The sequence below is a fragment of the Rhinopithecus roxellana genome, chromosome 1 (genome assembly GCF_007565055.1).
Source record: "Rhinopithecus roxellana isolate Shanxi Qingling chromosome 1, ASM756505v1, whole genome shotgun sequence".
NCBI classification, from domain to species: domain Eukaryota; kingdom Metazoa; phylum Chordata; class Mammalia; order Primates; family Cercopithecidae; genus Rhinopithecus; species Rhinopithecus roxellana.
The window spans coordinates 35,116,704-35,124,329 of record NC_044549.1 but is presented as its reverse complement, the minus strand read 5'-3'; the positions used below and the strand labels follow the sequence as shown (position 1 = coordinate 35,124,329).

The 7,626-nt window shown below is 43.1% G+C and overlaps 1 pseudogene; it reads left to right on the top strand.

The window, feature by feature from the left end:
* The first annotated feature begins 2,807 nt into the window (after nucleotides 1–2,807).
* On the top strand, nucleotides 2,808–4,409 carry LOC104660604 (annotated as a pseudogene).
* Nucleotides 4,410–7,626: the final 3,217 nt, after the last annotated feature.

The following is a 7,626-nucleotide window of genomic DNA, read 5'->3' as shown; positions in this document are numbered from 1 at the left end:
TTAAGTAAGAAGGGAACTGTAAAAGAGAAAAAAAGAAATTCATGCACAGCTTCTGTCGGACTTCTCTGAAAGCCATGCCTATCAAAATTTGAATTCAGGTCTTCATTTTGCAGATGCCTGAAAGGTACAAGGGCCTTGCCTCATTATTTGTCCTTTATATGTATTCACTCCTGTCTACAGGAGAATTGTCCTCTGTAAAGATTGACTCTGTAAAGATTTATTGAGTGCATTCTTTGTTCTAAAACATTGTACTCCTGAGGAACATAAGTCTTTGTGAGAAATATGAATGCTTAAGTAATGGAATATGTAAAACTTGTAAGAATGTAGAATATAAAAATACTGCCATATAAAATCATTTCATATCTAAGGAGATAAGTATCCACATTGAATTGGCATATTTTGCTGCATCATTTAAGACTATTTGAGGTTTTAAGTTAAAAATAATTCTTCATGTGGTTTTGAACACCCAGCACTCGATATACTTGTTTGTTTTGATTTAATTTTCTCAGGGACGAGAGAGTGATGGTGAAGCTGTGTTGCTTTCCCAGGTGAGCCTTGATTATTTCCTCCGTGCTTTCTCAGCTTCTTTGGCCTTCTGTAAGAGGGGCTTCTCCAAGAGCATGTCACTAGTTTTCTAGAGGTTCAACAAGAGCTAAGACAAGCAAAACAAAACACAGCTTATCTAATCTAATGAGAAACCCAGAAAAAAATGTTTTGATGAATACAATGTGTTAAAATATAAAATATGTAGCTCCTTCGACATGTTAATTCAATTCTAGAAATCTTCGGAAATATTCTTATATTATGCAGAAATGTGCGTGCGAAGACTAATCGCTGCAGTTTTGTTTTTATGTGTGAAACATTGAGAACAATCTAAATGTTTATCAGTAGGAAGTAAGTTATGGTACATCTGTTCTATGAAATACTATGAGGCAATAAGGTACCTCTGTATGTACTGATATCAAAACATCTCTAAGATACAGTATTTAGTAAAAGAGAAACTTTCAGGAAATAAAACTACATCTAGAAGTATAAGCCTAAAACTGTTGATAGTGGTTTTCTGCAGGAAATGGGATGGACCGGGGTTTTATGCAATGTTCAGTTTTTACTTTTATACTTAAGTATTGTTTACATTTGAAAAATAAAAAGCATTTATTGTTTTTGCAATAAATGCTTACAGTATTTCTATAAAGATAGCGTGTTGGAATAAAAGTAACTTCTATTATTTCTTAAAAATCGTACATTTTACAGGGTGTTTTTTTTAAAGTCCTGGTCTTATTATGCCTTTAAAAAATAACAGACCAAGGATCCAGAGATACCTAATCACATTTAATAAATGATAATATAGTTTTTGTTTTGTTTTGTTTTGAGATGGAGTCTTACTCTGTCACCCAGGCTGGAGTGCAGTGGCGCATCTTGGCTCACTGCAACCTCTGCCTCTGGGTTCAAGTGATTCTCTTACCTCTGCTTCCCAAGTAGCTGGGACTACAGGCAGGTGCCACCATGCCCAGCTAAAATTTTTGTATTTTTAGTAGAGACAGGGTTTCACCATGTTAGCCAAGATGGTCTCAATCTCCTGACCGCGTGATCCGCCCGCCTCGGCCTCCCAAAGTGCTGGGATTACAGGCGTGAGTCACTGCACCCAGTCATTAATAGTTTTAAAATGATGAGCCAGCATATATGTAGTTGAATACATGTAAAAATGAGAGTTCAGCATAGGCTACTCCTCAGTGAACATTCATTTCCTTTAAATTGCTGGTAACATAAATGCTCTTTTGCAAGTGGTTAGGTTTTAGATGGCTAGTTTCTATTTCCCTGGATTTGATCACAAGAAAGCACCAGACTGATGTTGATGTCAGTGTATTTTGCACACACATTTGCTAGCCACAGCTGATTTGTGTTTGCTACTGAATGAATGTGATCTGGTTAGCTTTGTGATATACATTTATATTCCAAATGAAGAGAACTATAGCTGCATTTTTTCCCAACATAATCGTACCAGGCAGTCAGACCTGTTTTCCAGTAAAGAAAATGAGTTTGATATCTGCAGATCATATCTTACAATTTGTTGTGTTCTCCCTCACAAAATTTGTGAACATTTGTTAGCATAATTTCATTTAGGAATCATATACTATCAGAAATATTTTCTCTATTAGGAATAAACAGGGAGGGCAATTTTCATATGAACTAAACTGTAACCCACTGGTAAAACCCTGTTCATGCTTTTCAGTTGTAGCACTTGGCCAAAAACAGTTGCACCACCATCTGGGGCAATTTTGTGAGCGTTATTCTCTTCTTTAGCAAGAGAAGTGTCATGATATAAGTAGATTTTGTCCATCTGGGGTCAGTTCCTGGAAGTGGACTGTGAGTGAGATGACCTTATTGGCTTTGGAGGAGAAAATATCTCCTTGGGAAGATCTCTTTTCTGTGAGAGTCATTGAGTAGTCTCTAGTGTAAGTCTAGGCTGAGCAGGCTTCACTGCCCTGGGAGAGGTGAATGCAAGACCTTTGTTGTTTGCTGTGGTTTTAAAACTCTGCCTCTACTACCACCTCCTCAAGTGCAATGGGACCCACAGAACTACAGGGTCCTGCTGAGCCCAGGAGCTGCATGGAATGGTGGCAGTCACCCTTGCCAGTGCAGTGGGCATGTATCAGACTGCAAGCTAGGGGAAGGAACAAGGCATCAGTTGGGAAGGGGGATGCATGGCTAGACTTGAGCCCTCTTCATCCGGATGTCCCCAGACTCCCCAGCACGGGCCAAGCATAAAGGCCATGTGGGGGTGACCCCCCTGACCCCAGGGGGGCTTCATGTGCTACATGCAGGCAGAGCTGTCTCCATCCTCAGAGCCAGAGGCTGGCCCTTCACAGACTCCAGTCAGGCAGGGAGCCCTCCGGGGTGGCCTGTTCATGGGCTACAGCCCAGCAAGTGGAGGGCGGGGAGCAACAACATCCCCCACGGTCTACCAGGTATCCCTCCAGCTGGTGCCTCTGAGCCTCACAGGGCCCAGAAGCGACCAACCTCTCCCACTGAGGGTCCCCAGGTACTGGAGAGAGGCCCTGGGCTGGGGGCCAGAGAGGGACTACCCCTTGAAGAACCATCTCCTGTGGGGCTCTTGGGCCCAGGGGGACTGGGGCTGGGAGCAGGTGTGGCCAGCCACCATTTCTCCCACTGTGACCTCTGTCTTGTGGAACAGGGAAGTAGCTACCTCTTAGTGAACTTCAGGGGCCTGGAGTACCCCCTGGCCCCAATCACATGCTTCCTGAAATGCTTTGCACACCAGAGACGCCTTCCCCAGATCCAGGAGGACAGGGGTCCCTGGGGGAGTCCCCAGGGCCAGCCCTCTGGGCCAGCTGCACACACTCGACACTGTTTTGCAGTCTTGCACAAATAAGGGGTAATTGCCCAGTAGGTGGGCAATGGGGGGAGCCTCTGGCCTAGGGAGTCCCCTGGCATTGACAGTGGGCACAGTCCCAAACACACACCCCCAGTCCTGGACCTCCAGGCCCCTGCCCCACCAAGCAAAGGCTGCTTCCTGCTGGTGAAGCCCCACATGTCAGTTCCAAGGAAGAGGGGCCAGCCCTTTGGAGGTGCCAGGGAACCCTGGGCCACCCCACTGCTGCCAACAGTTCTGATGCCCAAACCACACCCTTCTGGAGCCACGTGCTGCCTGGGCCCAAGGAGCCTGTTTTGGACCCAACAGACTGCAGTCCCATGGGGCGGAGGCTGAGAGGTGCCCATCACCCGAAACTGAGCCCACTTTGAAGCCTCTGGAAGGGGCCAGGCCTACTGAGCCCCCCTAGTGCCTCCCCTGTTCCCACCCCTGCTGTCAGCTGTACCCTCCTGGTCAACTTTGAGGAATCATTGCTGCAAGGATGCTTTGCACCATCTGGCCACATTGAGGGCTTCAAAGCAGAGACTGGAGCTAGTGGGTCCTACTGCCCCCACCATGTCACACTGTCTGTCACTATCACCTTCTTTGAGGTTTCTGAGCAAAATGTCCCCACCACCTTCCTGGGCTTCATGGATCTGAACCCCCTGGAGAGGAAGAGTTACAGCGTGCCCAAAGTGGACACCATGCAAGTAACATTTAACCGCAACCAGACTATGGTGAAGATGTTCCTGGTGACCTTTGACTTCTTGGACATGGCTGCTGCCACATGCCCTTCCTGTGCCATTGCCTCTTTTTGGTGCCTGTGAGTGAGGAGAAAAATGCTAACCCCACCTACTGCCTCCTCTGCTACTTGCTGCACCTTGGGTTCTGTAGCTCCCACTCAGGCCTCTTAAGCCGGAATGGAGATCTCTGCCTGCTTTTTTCCTGCGGGCGCCTGGAGCTGGACGCAGGGCTCCCCTACGAACTTCAGGCTGTGACTGAGGCCCCTCTTAACTCACGTTATTCACCTTTGCCCTGATTGCCAGCACTCTGAACCAATGTGGGTTCAACTGCCCATCTTGCCCATCCCATAGATGGAGAGATGGCAAGAGACCCTTCAGGCTCGAGTTAAAGCCCTCACCATGCTCATGCGCAGATTGATTATTTGGGTGTTTGAAGCTTCTGATCCTTACTACACCCTGCCCTACCTCGGGTCCTCCATGTGCCTGTCCCCTCCCTTGGGTCTCCCAGGCCAGGTTAGGTAGTAGGGAGGAACCGGAGCCACCCTGAGGTTATCCCAAGGTCCCAGGCAAGTCATGCCAGCGTTGTCTCCCTGTCCTGAAAAAGGACCACTTATTATTTTATTTATTTTTAATTCATAATTTATTCAAATTGGATTGACTTAGTACCTCCCACACCTGATCATTGGCATCACCCCCCTCCTTTCCCACTCTCAGGTATTGCTCCAACCTCAGGAGTGGGAGAGTCTTATGTAGGGGGAGTAGGAGAACTGCTCTCCCTCAGCTGAGGGAAGAGGGCTTATTTCAGAGGGACTGAGTCAGTAGCCAGAGCCTCAGCTTGCCCTGTCCTTCCCCTAGTCCCTTCACTTCCCCTACACTCTGACCTAGCTCTGAAAGTCAAATTATACATATGCATATGTGCACAAGCTTGTCTTTGTGTGGTATGTGTGAGAGAGAGAGAGAGTGCATGTATGCACACACACAGAGGTTAACCACCCCTCACCTATGGTTCCAGACTCCAGTTGTCCCTTTCCTCCTACCTGTGTCTCCTTGCTTTGGGGTGTGACTGAGGAAAGTGTCCAGGGAGCAGAGTCAAGTCCAAGCACTGGGGTGCCTCGTCTCACCTGCCCAGACTCTGACCCACCTACCTCATCCAGGATAAGTGGCAACTCTCAAACTCAGTCATATGGTTTCCAACTGTCCCATTCCCCACTCCAGGCTCTGACCCAGCCTCAGTCCTGACTCCTGGGGCTGGGCTGAGGGGAACAAGCATTTGCTGAAACTCAAAAAAACAAAAACAGGAAAATATTTTACCTGGTACTATTTTTTAGGAAAAAAAAAGATTTTAAAAGAAAGATTAAATTCTTGTTTGGAAACTTGAGAAAAAAAAAAGAAAACTTGCCTCTACTAAGACATTGGGACAGTACTTCTGCATCTGGGGGTAGTGGAGGTAGTTGATGTGACCCACAGCTTCCTAGAAAGTTATAATTGTCACTCAAGAAAGTTATGAATTAAGAGACCCCCAGTGGGATCTCACTGTGATTATGCAATGATCTGGATTTGTTAGAGTGCCCTTGTAGTAAACAAATATCCATGGAATTTTTCAAGGCAGAATGCAACTGCAATACACATGGCAGTGAAAAAGTAACTGCACTGCGTGGTATAAACTGACTAAATTTCATCTCCCTCTACATCTCATATTGGAAGGAGACCAACCTGCTTTGGAGTAAGTGTTCAGTGTTCTTGGACAATTCAATTAAAGGGCATGGGAACTCTCATAAGAAGATGCTGAGCTTCAGGATAAGGAGGCATAGGAGAGCTCTTATGTAGTTAACTGGAAAAATAGGGAAAATGTCCATATTTAAATTCCAAGTTTGTGGGGCAATTCATTCCAGTTACAGGTGAAAAGGTGTTTTCCTAAAGCTAATAAAACATAGGCATTTGGGGCATGTAATTCTTTAGCTATGACATTTGGCTTGCTAAATATTTTCCAATGAAGGATTTTGAATGTATATCTCTCCTTTAATTTTCATTAATGATGTTGAGAAGTAAGCTATCAGTTTATTGTTATTTCTTTATAGGTAATTTTTCTTTTCTCTAGCTTCTTTTACAATCTATTTATCTTTCATATTCTATAATTTCAATATGATGTGTCTAAGTGTGATTTTCTAATTTATCCTGCTTGGTGTTAATAAGGATTTCTGAATCTCAAGATTTCTTTATTTCTCCAATTCTGAAAACTTTTCATACATGATAATTTTGAATATGAGTCTCTCCCATTATCTCTGTTATTACTGCCTGTAGATGTGCATTACACCCTCTCATTTTATCTTCCCTTTCTCTTACCTTCCATGTTTTCAATCTCTTTGTTCCTCTATGCATTCAGAGTAATTACTTCATATCTACCTTCTAGTTCATTAACTCTCTTTTCACCTGTGTAACTGAAATTTTTTAATGCCAGTGGTTGTATTTTTTATTTCTACAGATTCTAATTGGTTCTTTTTTAAAAATCTGCTTGATAGGTTCTTATACTTTCAATACCTCTTTTATATTTTATATTCAACATCACTAATACCTGAAGTTTCTACAGGCCTGATTCTTGATGTTTCTTTTGATTCCCACACCCCATGACATCTTGTTTCCTCCTTTATTTTGTGATTTTTATTTTTGAGCAAATGTTAACTGAAATTATACCTTAGGAATTTTTTTGAGACTTGGAATCAAAGTGCATGCCTTCAGAAGAGTTTGTGTTTGCCCTTACCGGGCACCTGGAGACACAATGCAACCCAGAATATTTTGAATTATCAAATTAGGATTTCTCAGCTCTTATAAGCAATGGGAATTCTAGACTTAAATCCAGTGGGAGTGACTCACTGTTATGAATCTTTCAGGAGAAATTTATCCTTCCCAGCATCCCAAGGGTAATTGTATTTACGGGACTCCTCTTGAGGGGCACTTTAGTCTCTATTTCTTTTTTTCACAGAAGATGTCACCTTTTAGGAGAGCCAGCTTTCTTCGAATCTTTAATCCTATTTCCCACCTTGCTTAGAAGCTGAGATTTGTCTACTCTGTCCCCAAGATGGCTTTCTCTGTATTTGTGCTTTCTTGTCATTTTTGGCCTCTAAAAATTTTCCTTTCTTGCCAATAAAACTATGCATTTTTTAAAATATATAATTTTTTCCAACTTCACTTTCTTTTTTAGGTGCTTTGCACCAGAAGGATTTTTTTAATATCTAGTATTCATATTGCCAGAAACAGAGCTTCTATTTTTCATTTAGTTAGCTATATCAAGTTTCCCTAGCCTTTTGAATTAAACCAAATGTGAAACTTTAACAGGAAAGGATTGACAGAGAGGTTTGCCAACTTTTTATTTCATAAAATAACAATAACCCAAAAAAAAGCAAAAAAAAAGCAAAAAAAAAAAAAAAAAAAAAAACCCTCCTACTTTTACCATCATTCCATAATGGAATGTTGAGAAGACATAAGAGAAGTAGCCTTTAATTTAAATTTACTTTA